General features: G+C 36.5%; 1 protein-coding gene across 7 annotated transcripts in view; it reads right to left on the bottom strand.

Annotated features, from left to right (window-relative positions):
* The window catches only part of GREB1L (GREB1 like retinoic acid receptor coactivator), a 257,957-nt gene that overhangs the window by 157,293 nt on the left and 86,574 nt on the right, over positions 1-14,090 (bottom strand). For all 7 annotated transcript variants that reach the window (XM_072735060.1, XM_072735063.1, XM_072735065.1 and 4 more), the window contains exon 2: positions 1,863-1,964. The gene's annotated coding sequence lies outside the window, so the exon portion shown is untranslated. The remainder of the gene's footprint in view (positions 1-1,862; positions 1,965-14,090) is intronic.

Here is a 14,090-nt window from a genome sequence, read left to right as displayed (position 1 = left end):
AGCAGCAATAACCAACTCAAGAATAGGAAAACTTGCAAAAAATTTTATCATTTTACAAGTTCCTTTCTTTTCTCCCACTCAGATTTAAGACCTTGCCTGTGAGTTCCCAGAGCGCCCTGATTTTACCTTTGATCTGCTAATGAGCACTTGACCTATCAGGTTCTATTTAAGTTCACCTCCCCTTTGGACTTTGAAATCCTCAAAGTTCTTTGAGACTTTGAAAATTCCAAAGTTCTTTGTCTTTTGAAAACCTGTGTGGTGGTTTTTTTTTTTTTTTAATATATATAATCATTTTTATTTTCTATTATGTACTTATTTTTATCTCCAGGTTAGACTGCAGAGTGTCTGAGGGCAGCGATTGTGATTTTGCACAGTTTTGTAGGAACATCACTGCAGTTCACAATGCCTTATACACAGTATTTCATTAAACATTTGTGGGATCAGATTGACTTCAATCTGAAAGCTGCTGCAATGTGTAAACTAACCAACTATGTAATTCCATCAAGCAGTGATTTTTAAGTTTTCCAGACTTGGAATGAACAATCCTCTACTCTCAACCTTTCATTCTCTGTTTTTCATTAAGAGGTAGTTAGGACACCTCCACCAGGTATTTTAACATTTTGACTTTGGAGTTTGGACCTTACCAATAGCTCTCTAGACTTTTTGACCATAGATGATCTACTAAGTATTTCTGGGTCTGCTGAATCTGTGTTGGTAAAACTAAAAAAATTGGACCTGATGATTGAAGATGTCCCTTCTTGTTGTAAAATCCAAAGATTCAAAGAAAAAAAAAGTGACCAGCAGCAAAAAAACCAAATAAAAATAAAATAATATCCAAAAATTCCATGACCCCTGGAAAACCTTTAAACCATACTTGAGAACACCGCCTTATAAAGCACAATTAAAACATGGATGCCAAGTGAAATAAATCAGAGACACAAATACCATATGACTTAAATTATTTATGGAATATAAAGAACAAAACAAATGAACAAACAAACAGAAACCAGAAACAGACTCATAGAACAAACTAGTGGTTGCCAGAATGGAGGGGGTTGAGGGGATGGGCAAAATAGGTCAAGGGGATTAAGTGGTACAAACTTCCAGTTATAAAATAAATCAAAAGGTGCCTGGGTGGCTCAGTTAGTTAAATGTCCAATTCTTGATTTTGGCTCAGGTCAGGATCTCAGGGTTGTGAGATTGAGCCCTGCACTAGGTGTAGATTCTGCTTAAGATTCTCCCTCTCCTACTTCCTCAGTGCTCCTTCTCCCCCGCCCCCCAAATGCCATGTGCTCTCTCTCTCTCTCTCTCTAAAAAAATTAAAATAAAAATAAATAAGTCAAGGGGATGGAAAGTACAGATAGGGAATATAGTCAATAACATTGTAAGAATTTTGTATGATGACACATGGTAACTACACTTATGGTGAACATTTCATAATGTATACAACTGTTGAATCACTATGTTGTATACCTATAATATTATATGTCAGCTATACTTAAATTAAAAAAAAAAAACAAAAAACCATTGGTGCCATGTTTCCTGACTGGAAAATGGCAAATAAATTCCTATCTCTATAAAGTTAGGCTACAATCTACAGAGCATATTACCTCTAAAATGAAGACACTGACATTTTACATTTAATATTGCTTTAACTGCTGATTCAAACATTTAATAGATGCAAGATGTTTTTCAACAGGCTTATCCAAAAATCAAATGAAAGGGCACCATCGTTCACTTTGGTAGTAAAAAGAGAAGAAAGCTAGAATATGAAACACCATCTGAAATCTTATGTGTACCTTGGTAACACTTTCCTTTTTTTTTTTTTTTTTTTTCAGATGAGAAACCGAAGAGTGACTTACTCAAGGTTACAGAAGTACTAAATGGCAAGGCCGGTAGTAGAATCCAAGGCTTCCAGTCATATGCCTTTTTTTTTTTAAACAACCAAATTGGTCAAAAATCTCCTGAAAGACAAAAACAGATGAAGGTGAAATGCCAGTTGGTTGAGTTTAAACAGAGACTCCACTTTGTTCTTTCCAGGTTCAATAATAAACAATTCTAGTGATTAGCATGAAGGGCTGGCAGATGAAACATTTGACTCCTAAACAAAAATATTTGTATTTTTGCACCACAGTTTGTAAATCAATTGTAAAAATTAAAGGAAACAGAAAACAGAGAATTAGCAAACCCAGAACTCAATTTTCCTTCACTCTTTTGGAAGACAGAAAAAACAAAACAAAATCCCCGTGGTTCCCTTCATTAGCAGCCAGGGTGGTGAGTCCCATTGTAAATCCCACATATAAAGGCTCATGGCTACCTGCAGAGCCTAGGAGTACCAATCACATTAGTGAAGACACCAGATGACCAAAGGAAGCAGTGAGGGTCTGGGAAAGCTAGTAAACAAAAGGCAGCATTCCAAATGAATGCCATTGCTAGAGTCTGCATTGTAAAATGCCTGGATTTGAGAACCCTAAAGCAGATTAGCTTAAGGCAACAAAAGATTCAAACAAGATACAAAGAGCTCATTTTGACACATTAAGAAATTGTCTTCATTAGATCATCAGGTGCTTAAGTGTAATTATTAAAAAAAAAAATCCACCTAAGTTGTGTTTGAAGAAGCTGTCCTAGAAGATACCTATACATAGTTCTTGAATATAACATGTTCGTGACCAAAATTCCTAAACCAGATATGCTGGCCTTTTTCCTTTTAATTTTCCTGACTTTTTGAAGCCTGCAATGACTCTTAAAATTTGTTATACACACCATTTCAATATACCACTCTGCTCACGGACACTAGTACTTTAAACACCAACTAGGAAAACTTGAATCTCTCCAACTGTAAGTGATTTTTCTTCCATGTTGCTGCCTCACAAAGAAAATAAGTAAAACTTTTAAGTATGAATTGCCAAAATGAAAAGCAGCAAAACATCAGACCATGGTATAATTTCCTGGACATTTTCCATCACTTGTCATGCTAGTTTGGCTCTTGTTGCAAAGTTTAAACTCAAATACACATTAAATGCTTAAATTTGAAAATGTGGAAGGAAAGTCTTATTTATTTTCACGTGGAGGACCCTGATATTTGCTGCTGTTTGTTTTGTTTTGAGGGGAGAGTTAGAGAATTATGTTCAATAAATTTAATAACTATCAATATTGTTTGCCAGTTTTATTTACTAGATATCCATAGTGCTAAGCTTAATAATGCTGATGTAAAGTAAAAATAATTACTTATTGAAAGTCCTGTAAGAAGACATGGTCTCTGGCAATATGTGTAGTACTGGATCGAATGGCCTTCCAGTCAACATTGTCAGGTGAGCAGACCATCAATCAGTCTGAAATTTTACAAATGTATTTAAAGATCTCCTATCAATAGCAGATAAGCAGACAGGCAAGAACAGTTCTGATAAAGCCTATAAGTCAAATTTGAAGTATAATAATGAGAAGCTTTCCCTGTAATTTCTATTTGAAAATTAATATCTCATCATATCTCTTCAGTTTGATAAATAATCACCCCTCACCAAGAACACAAGTAGTTCAGGTCCCACTTTCTCTTGGAGAGATACTCCCTTTGTTTTGTCAATCCCTAACAGGGTCATAAGCAAGGCTTCACTGACACAGAAGGAAACAGTTCACACCTAATGAGCTGATGTCACCTGCAGCTTTTAAACCAGGTGAAAACTTTGACTTCATTTATATTCAAGTGAAAAAACACTGGAAGAGTTCAGTGAGTCTAAACTCCTAACAGCTTTCTGACTTCACCTCTCCACTAGGTTTAAAAGTTATATAATCACAATAACATTATAATTAAACTTAAAATTTCTATAAAATTTACTTTAAAAATATAATCAGTCACCCTTGTTTGACAGAAGCAAAAAGAAGTAGAAGAATAAAGAGACTGGTGGCTGAGCCACATTTCAAGTTTACTGCAGGCAAGGGGCACAACCTTCACCCCCAACCCCTTCAAACCCTCACTAGTGCTGTGGCTTCTCTAACCTTTTCAGTTTGGTCACATAGACAATGGCAGAAATATGTACTATCAAGTCAGTAACAGAGTATTTTTTCAGCTCCTTATTTGCTGACTGCATTCATGAAGTGTCTCCTTTCATTGTCTCATCTGTCCGTTCCCTGTCTCCTTGGTAGTTAAGCGACAGAACCAAGAATGGCCTAACCTATGCTGCTCCTAAAGCAGTGAAGACAAGTAGTGTGGGGAGTGAGAAATCTGATTCAAATCATGCTCTACTACTTTACAATCACATGGCTTGGGCTAGTTATCTGTAAAATGAGAATAATGTCTCCTACCTCATAGAGTTATAGTAGATACGGTATGGAAAGCACCTGGCATACATTAGGCATACAATCAGTTAATATTCTTCTTTATTACAAAAATATTAAGGGATCCCTGGGTGGCACAGCGGTTTAACGCCTGCCTTTGGCCCAGGCACGATCCTGGAGACCCAGGATCGAATCTCACGTCGGGCTCCCAGTGCATGGAGCCTGCTTCTCCCTCTGCCTATGTCTCTGCCTCTCTCTCTCTGTGTGACTATCATAAATAAAAATGAAAAAAAAAAATTCTTCCTTATAGAAATCCCTAACTATAGGAAAAACTGCTTTTATAGAATTCTTTCATGTATATTATCTCAGTTAATCCTTATAAGACTACCACACTCAAAAGTAGCAAGGTACTCAAATGCATATTTTCCGCCACCAGAACCAACTTTTTTTCTATTGGGCTACTATGTGAGGCACTCTAGCGATGGAGACCACAACATATCTCTATATCATCAGCTCCTGTGGGTAAAGATGCAGAGCATGGGTTGAAATGGGAGGGATCTTAGAAGCAAGCATATGAAGCAGAAACTAGATATACAATCAAACAAACCCATACTACTTAGTAGGGTAACTACCAAAGAGAAAATGCCCTTAAGGTTCATCAATAAGTATCCTTTATGATAAAAAAAGGCAATAAGAATAAAAGTGAAACATAATTATAACATCCAAGGTGCTACAATTTTACAAGAATGTGATTATTTTACATTGGTCACACACACAAAAAGTCCTTATGAAAATAACAGACCTACAAAACACTATCTTAGCCTAAGGTTGAGAAAGGTTTCCTTTTGTCATTACATGCAACCAATATCTACATTAACCAAGATTTCCTAAAAACACTTCAGAATTATGAGAGCTTTCATACACTTTACTTCCTTTAATCCTCACAATAACAACCTGAGATACATATTGTATTTGTTATGAGAATACAGACTTCAAAAGACTGAGTGACTTATTTGAGAAAGTGCTGATACCCAAACCTACATTCTTTAAGCCCTATATGTGCATTCTTTAAGCTAAGCCACACTATGTTCTCTGTAGTAATAGAAAAGAACATGTGAAATGGTCCAAATTGTAATCAAGACTGTCAATTAATACTCAGGAGAGAACTAACAAATGTTACATTGGTTAAACATGAGTTTGCTTATACAGATTGTAAATATCCTAATTAGAGACTTCTGAGATCAGAATGATATTCATTGTTTAGGATTGAAAATAATTTTTTAAGTTATTCCTGGTCTACTACCGAAGTCAAACTAAAAGAAAATGTGATTCCTAACTCACTCCATTCTGATTATATACAATTAAGTTCTGAATTTACTATTTGCATTTTATAAACTTCAAGTTTTCTAATAAGATAAATTTAAAGCTTGGGGTACAAGGGTGGCTCAGTCCGTTAAGCGTCCGACTCTTGATTTTGGCTCAGGTCCTGATCTCATAGGTTGTGAGATGGTGCCCCACATAGGGCTCTGCACTCATTGGGGAGTGTTCTTGAAGATTCTCTCCCTGTGCCCCTCCCCCCATGCACTCATGTGCATGCTCTCTCTTGCTCTCTCTCTCTCTCAAATAAATCCCTTCTAAAAAAGATAAATTTAAAGCTTAATTCAGAAAGACAAATTTTTATCCAGGAATATGATCTTCCCTCTTCCTTATTACTTTTCTTTCTATTACCTGCCCTGGTAAAATCTTTGTTGAGAAGCAAAATATAAGGAATTTTCTAATTAATGGAGTTGAGGTATGTGGACCAATGGTATATAAGTTGAAAGACAAAGTGCTTTTTATTTTGGGATAAAAAGTAAAAAACTACTTTCTCTAAGGAGAACCCAAAGAAGAATAACAGACAGAAACATGTGATCCCAGCTATGGATGGGGAAAATCAACAGTTAGGTGAGGTGGAGCAGTTTGTTCTGCCAACTTGGGTGCCCAGAGAGGCTCTTAAAGTCACTTTGCTAGCTGGATAGTATCGGTGGTGATGGTAGAAAGTGCTGAATGACAAAACAGGAGTCATAGTGAGGAAAAATAGAATGGGTCTTCTCATTTATTTCAGCAACTGTCACAGCATGGGCTATATTTGACCTGAATGTAACTAAATAGAAAATCTGGCTGGAACTACTATCTAATTTTTCTTGATGAAACCAATGTGCCCATGGAGACACCATTAAAGCTCAGCATCATTTAGATCAGTGATTCTCATGAAGTCTAGTTCAAGGACTGCATCAGAATCACCTAATGAACATATTCATCATGTAGATTCCCTATCCTCTCTCTCAGAGATTTATGACTCACCAGTTATAGATAAGGACTCTGGAACTTGCATTTTGAAAACCCTGGAAAGTGTTGCTAGATTTAGCAAATAGGCAACCCTAACTCCAGATGATTCTATGACATTAGAGTTTGAAAAATCACTTACTTGGAAAAAGTGGGGGGGACCAAAATTGTGTATGATTGTTATATGGGATGCTTATTTATAACAATTAGCCAGACACATTAAAAAGAAAGGAAAAAACTCATTGTCTGTTTTTAGGACTGGCTACTTGACTGCTTTGTGCTTCAAGCTCTCCCTCTGGAAGATGGAAACAAACCAATGATGGTGCCTACTAGGCCCCCACCACTCTGGTTATGCTCAAAGAATGTACCCAAGAACACAAGAGAGTTAGAAAAGCCATTTTGTCATGACAACAGCCAATTGCTCCTGGGATAAGCATCACGTACACCCCCACCACTTTTTGGATGCCTGTGGCATTTGACCTTTACTTCTTCCTCTCAGACTGGCCCTAGCAGGGAACCAAAGCATCCAAAAAAAAGAAAAAAAGAAAAAAAGAAAAAAAAGAAAAGAAACATTATCAACTAGTTTTTTCACTGTAAAACCTAAAAAAAAAAAAAATCAATTGGCACACTAAAAACAATCCCAACAATTTCCTGGGGAAATAACTGTTCTCATAAAATCTTATAGAAATCATTTGGATGAAATATTATACTTAGCACCCTCTCCCCCACAAAAAACCCCAACTCTTCTAGGTTTTATATTCCACCCTCCACCCACCTCAGTAGCTTCTAACCAAGCTTTAAGTAATAGTAATTTGATTCCGTGTTACATGAAGGAAGTGTATCTAAAGGACATTGTGGAATGTTCAACTCTATAATAAGAGGCATCAAGCCTGTGGAATTCTGGTAAAGAAGACTGCAAATGACATTCCCATTTCATGGAAAAGTTAAACAGAAAAACTGCAGTATTATTAAATACCAATTATTAAAATAGTTCACTAGGGAAGGGATGCCAGAAGGGAGAGGAGTTCTGAGTAAGTGGTTTAGGAGCATAGAAGGGTGGAGGTGAGGATAGAAAGACATATGGGGAGTTTGCAAAGGTAAATTTTGATGATTAGCGGTATCTTGGTGGTTAGTAAATGCCAGTGTGTTTTAGAATCACGGTACTGCTGCCTGTGACAGCCTGTTCTGAGTTGTCAAAGTCAAGGTATGCCATAAAGGTAAATTGAAAAAATTAATCACATTAAGAGCTCACACATGGGGACGCCTGGGTGGTTCAGCAGTTGAGTGGCTGCCTTTCACTCAGGGCATGATCCTATAGTCCTGGGATCAAGTCCTGCATCAGGCTTCCTGCAAGGAACCTGCTTCTCCCTCTGCCTGTGTCTCTGCCTCTCTCTGTGTCTCTCATGAATAAATAAATAAAATCTTAAAAAAAAGAACACACACAAATAAAAATAATCTGACTTGACATAAAGGAGACCCAGAAAAATTTGTTTGCCTCTTCTAGTTTTCTAGTTGTATCACTGGCATAAAGTCCTGTTGTCACTTTACTACTAACATATATGTGGAAAGGTAGGTCAAACATCATCTGATGTCATTTTCAGTACGAGAGCTTTGTTTCTATATAATGATATACTTGAGACTATTAAAATAGTCAGAGTCTTTCCTTATTATAATTACACAAGTCACTTCACAGAAGGAAGGAAGACACCTGATTCACACGACCAGGCATAGCCAAAGGAGCATGTGAACTTTCAACAGAAGAGGAAGCTTTGTACCAGATGTGAAAAAGTAAAGTTTATTTTTCCATTTAGCTTGTTTATTTAGGTAAGAAGGAAGGAGACAGTGGCTGCTTCCCATTCCAAACTGCTCAGGGAATGACTTTTCTTTCTTCTTTATAAATGAACAAAGTTGGCTTACTGCAGTTTCCAGAGGGATCTGGAAAGGAACCAAGTCACTAATGATTATATTTCATCTGTAGCTAGTTTAACCTTTGAAACCTGCCAATCAACAGACATGACCAAGAGGCAAGGTCAATGCAGCCTTGCCCATCTAGCATTCTCTTATTGTTTAGATGGAAAACAATTTGTTAAAGATATTATTTTAAGAAATACAAAGCACATTGTAGAGAAGATAACCCAGGTCTTTATAAGATTCATTTAACAGCTGAGAAACCCCGAGGCTTAGGTTAGTTTATTTTCCCCTTTAATTATTGTGATTAAGCAGCACAGTGATAAAGCTTTTACATTTAAAACAAAATAACCAAAGGAAAACATCTTTTGTCCTTGATTCATCTATCTTTTTATGTTATTTTGGTCTGACACACCATTTGTTTCTAGACTAAAGATCTTCTTGGTATATATTCAAAGACAAATGCTATCATTTTCACAAATTATCAAAACATTCTTCTTAATCTTAAGGATATTACGTGCTATTAATAAATATAAAATATACTACAAAATAATCATTGATATTTTGATTATATATTCATTAGCAAAAAAAACAGGCTACAAAATATTAAATGGCTTTTCCCTCTTCATTTACACATCCATCTAAAAAAATACTTCCTCTTCTTCCCCCATAATATCCCCTCATCCTGCTTCTTGCAGGAAAAAAGAGAACACTATCACTAAGATTAATGGAGCATCGGTAAAGTATTTTAGGTACAAATGAGCCACTTTTATGTACTGCCAGAACAATTCAACAAGGGTTTAGAAGGAGAAAACCTGAAGTTCCTTTCCATTGAATTCATGCAGCTGGTGATAAATTGATTGTTCTCCTTTAACAACAGGGTCAGAAAGACAAAGAAATATTTTCTATAACTGGCTATATTTTTAAATTAATTAGTAAACTTTTTTTTCTTTAAATGCCCTATGTCAAGATGAATTACCTCCAGTTTTAATTAAAGCCCTGTCAAAGGTAAACTCATATTGCTAGAATGCATGAGTGGCATAACGAGATGATTTCTCTTTAAGTTAGACAACATGCGAAATGGTCACTCTTTCTAAAGGAAGAAGAAAAGGGATCGCTGAACTACTTCTGAACTTCCATTTCCTGGGATTGTTTCTTAAACTTTGTGTGTTTCATGAAAATCATCACTTTGGTTTATCATCTTTAAAAATAACCAAAAATAAAAAAAAACAAAAATAGAATTGGTAATATATAAAATTTTAGATCCTGTGTGAAACTCAAGAATCCTAAATTTTGAACTTAAATCTGTTCCTCCAAGTGTTACTATCAAGTGTGAATTAAAGTAAGACTTACTTGGTCTTTGCTATGAATTCTCACAAAGATCTCAATCTGGCCCTACAATTGCTATAGCTACTGCAAAAATTACAATTGCTAGCATCAGCTAATATTTAATGCTAAATTTAAAGATTTTTTCATGCAATCGAATAGTTTATTTTTATTTAAAACCAAGTTGTAGCTACCATTTCATAGCAGTCCTGTTGGGGTCCCAAGAGAGGTAGGGAAGAAGTCTCTATAGAGTGGAGTAGTCACTGCAGATCTATTCTCAAGGCTCAGATGTAAAAGTCCGCCACTGGTGATACCATATCACAAAGTCACCAAAATAATACATCAGAGTGTTAATATTTAATATAATTAGTAAATGAACACATATATATGTGTGTTAATATTTAATATAATTAGTAAATGAACACATATATATATGTGTGGGCTTGTGTGCAGCACATATATGTACATGTATACATAGTAATGCCCCCTTCTAATAAACATCGGATTTCTGGGAAACCTCAACTACCTATTGTTGAACCAGTCAAGCACCTGGAAATAAGAGAAAAACAAGTTTCCACAATGAAATAAAGAGAGAAATGTAACTATTTGTATTGTAAGTGCAGGCTCACCCTCAGTTATAAAACAAAATAGTGGTTTACCAGAAACATGACACACTGGTTCCAGGGAGAAGTGATAACTCACCTAAAGAGAAGAAATTCCACATCTACAAAAAGTAGACAGTAATAAATAGAGAGAGTGTGTGAGAGTGAGAGAGTGTGCTACTCAGGCTATTTAGAATAGAAGCAAATAACCCTACACTAAATACTTCAATAGTCACTGAAGACATCATGGTAATTCACTGAACCAGAATAGCAGATCATTATAATGAAGGCCCTGAGTCAGTTAATGTGCATTATTTAAAAGGCAGAGTACTCAGTAATGTATTTTAGGTAGACCTTTCAATAGAATTTTTTTTTTTTTTTAAGTTTTGAGGCTCGGTTACCTGGAAAATAAAGTTATAGGAAACAACTTTATTATTGTTATGCTTTATGCGATGTATTTTGTCTCTAACTTTCAAAGGTTTTTCTGAATATTCATTTGTTATGCTCAGAGAAGTTTCAAGGAATGTAAATATCCTGCATATTATCGCTATTCACAACTGGATTAAGTTAGACAATAGTTGAAGTTTTTATTTTATTTTAATTTTTTAAAAAGATTTTATTTATTTATTCATGAGAGACACACAGAGAGGCAGAGAAACAGGCAGAGGGAGAAGCAGGCTTCCCGCGGGGAGCCCAATGCAGGATTCAATCTCAGAACCCTGGGATCACAACTTGAGCCATGGGCATATGCTTAACCATGGAGCCACCCAGGTGCCAGAGTTGAAATTTTTAAAGGATACCTTTTCCGATTATATTTGCCTTGTTAAAAATTGTGTTTACCAATTCATTGTAAAGCTGTTGATGGTACTGCAGTGTCTCTTCTTCCATGTTACTATAACAAGCTTCCATTCCCAGGTGGCAATAAGTTATCACCTATCCTATCATCATGTGATTTTTAAAATCTAATGTACAAACTCAGGTAGGTATTAAGGTCTCTGAAGAGATTTGCATGAGGAGAAGGGGTTGCTGGAAACAAAAATTCTTGATCCATTAGTTATTTGTCAAACATCACAATGTCACGGATGTAATCCAACAGTCCTGGAGGATGCTTAGAAAACAACAGAAGAAGATTTCAGATCCTCTGAAATCTTTAACTCTCTTTCTTTGAAAAAAAATCTTCTGTCACAAGTCAGAAGGATAATGTCTCTTTTCACCCAATGAGAAAGCTGTTCTCACACGAGCATAATTAATCTTCTGACACCATGACAAAGAAATTCCTTAAAAGGATTTCTCCGATTTCCTCTCAAGACAGAAGACTGTCTTTATCCATCATCTGTCCTTCCTGATCCCTTCTTTTTGAATATCCACATCAGCAGAATTGTCCATCAGAAGAGACAGCAGGAGGGAAATCTCTGCATGATTGATAGGGCCCCAGTGCTCTGCAGGCTATTTAAGTGCAAGCATCTATTGTTGCAAACTTACTTTACAGCAGTTAAACAAATATAATAGTCGTCAATTCAACCATTGTGCAGCTTAGACTTGACAAAAACTAGTAAGTGAGGTTTGTTAATGACAAGGCACCAATTTAAACTTTGCAGATAAGTTGGCCTAGTGTCTATTTAGAAAAAGGAATATTCTCAGTCATGAAACAGTATAGGTATATTAGAAAGCATTATATACTATACTGTATGTAGACGGACATTCCCATTAAAAAACAAGAAAAGTCTGAAACATTTTTATCCTAACAGTTACTCGGTACTTCTTACCTACATCATGGTGATTTAGGAAAACAAAAAATAAAAAACAAAATATTACACTATGTTACCATCCAAAAGAATGAGGTATGTCAAAGAAGAAAGTGGTACCAACATTCTCTTAAAGTTTTTTTTCAGACTCATTGTAGTGAAGTTTTTTCAAAGAGAGATTTGAGGTATATTCAGGTACCCCCATCTATGAAGAAATGGAAGGCCATTTGAGATTTCTCCTGAGGATCTGCTACTCCCTTGGGCAGAACTAATGAACAAGAGCACTATAGGTTGGTTTCAAACAGAGGAGCAAAGCACACTGGGCAAAGGCCCAGTCCACAGAAAATGCAAGCCTGGCTCCACTTTCAAAGCCATCTACACGAAATGGAAACAGATCTAGAAATCTCACTAAGCTGTGGTAAAAGCACACCCAGTATCAACAGTAGAGGTTACAGCATGCTCTGTGTTCTTTATAGATGCTGCCAAGAAAGGCCACTTGGGCCCAGACACTAGGACACACTGACACCATGTGTTCTGTTTGCACCACAATGACCTTGACTACTCAGTTCTGGACGCACCCTGTGAAAATATTTGTTTATCCTTCCAATCCCCAAACAGTGAGGCCAGCCCTCACAGTCCAGGGCCCCAACTCATTGGTGCTTCCCTTGGTATGAGTAGGACAGATTGTCACTGCCCGACCTACCATGGGGCTTCTTCACCACTGACCTGCCTTCTCCAGCCAAGGAGAACAACTGATGGCTGACCCACATGTTCTGTCTGCGATGAGCAACGTGGTTTTGGTTTTCCTTAAATTACAGAGTTAAATTCAAGATTGATTTTTATCCCTTTGAAGATTTAGGGGAAAGGAAATATATCCAGGACAAAGACCTAGGAAAATCTGTGGTAATGAGGGACGCTAAACAGTTTAAAAGTAGAATATATCACAGAGTTTGAATGTAGAGAAGCTGGCAATCAATTGGGAATGAGCTGGTAGTAAAAGTAACACAGAAGAGAGAGCCAGATGGGGAATTCAGACATACAGCTCAGAGGGGTCTCTGATGTGTTTCCTCAACAGTCGAGGACCCAGAAATCTCCCCAGGGCTTACATCACCAACAGTTCCACATTGTCGGTTAACAGTTCTTTTGTGAATGGCTTCTCTTCCCAACAGGATTGTGTGTGTGCTGGGGCAGAGGAGGGTGGGTGGAAAGAACCAATCCTCATTGTTTTTGTTTGTCTATTATACATCCTATAGCACCTTGTTAAGATCAATAAACACTTTAGCTAGTTAGAATGGAAACTGAGTAACAGGCTATTAGTTCTGCCCAAGGCCAGGTGTGTAATATCTGGGAAGGGAACCTTGAGATTAAGTACAAGTTCAAGAGGAACACAGTCTTGCCTATAATGATCCTTGGAATTTCAAACTCTTGATAAGAAACACTCACCAGTGTATATGGGAAATCTCTGTACCTTCCTTTTAATTTTGCTATGAACTTAAAATTGCTCTAAAAAAATTCTTTAAAAAAAAGCCAAAACAAAACAAAGCCTAATGGTGCTCATAAAAACTCAGGGAAAAACAAACATTTCATTCTTTTGCCCTTCAGAGATGTCTTTATAAGACAAGGATCAGTTGTAATGTGGTCCATTACAAATATTTAACACTAATTGTGTTCATAGAACTGACTTTGGATTAAGAGATACATTCACCAGATTCCAGCTCCCCTGTTTCAGTTTCTCTTTGCTTCAGTTACTTCATCTGTAGACTAGTTATAATAATGGTGCCTATACATTACAGGGCATTGTAAGGATTAAATGTAAATCCTGGCATTTGGCAAGCACTCAGGATGTAATAACAGATGATTATTCATTCGTTGTTGCTCTTTTCCCCCCTCATTCACACAACTCTCTGAGTAC

Source organism: Vulpes vulpes, chromosome 13 (assembly GCF_048418805.1).
Source record: "Vulpes vulpes isolate BD-2025 chromosome 13, VulVul3, whole genome shotgun sequence".
Taxonomy (NCBI): Eukaryota; Metazoa; Chordata; class Mammalia; order Carnivora; family Canidae; genus Vulpes; species Vulpes vulpes.
Note: the sequence above shows the minus strand (reverse complement) of the source record. Positions and strands in the feature narration are given on the sequence as shown.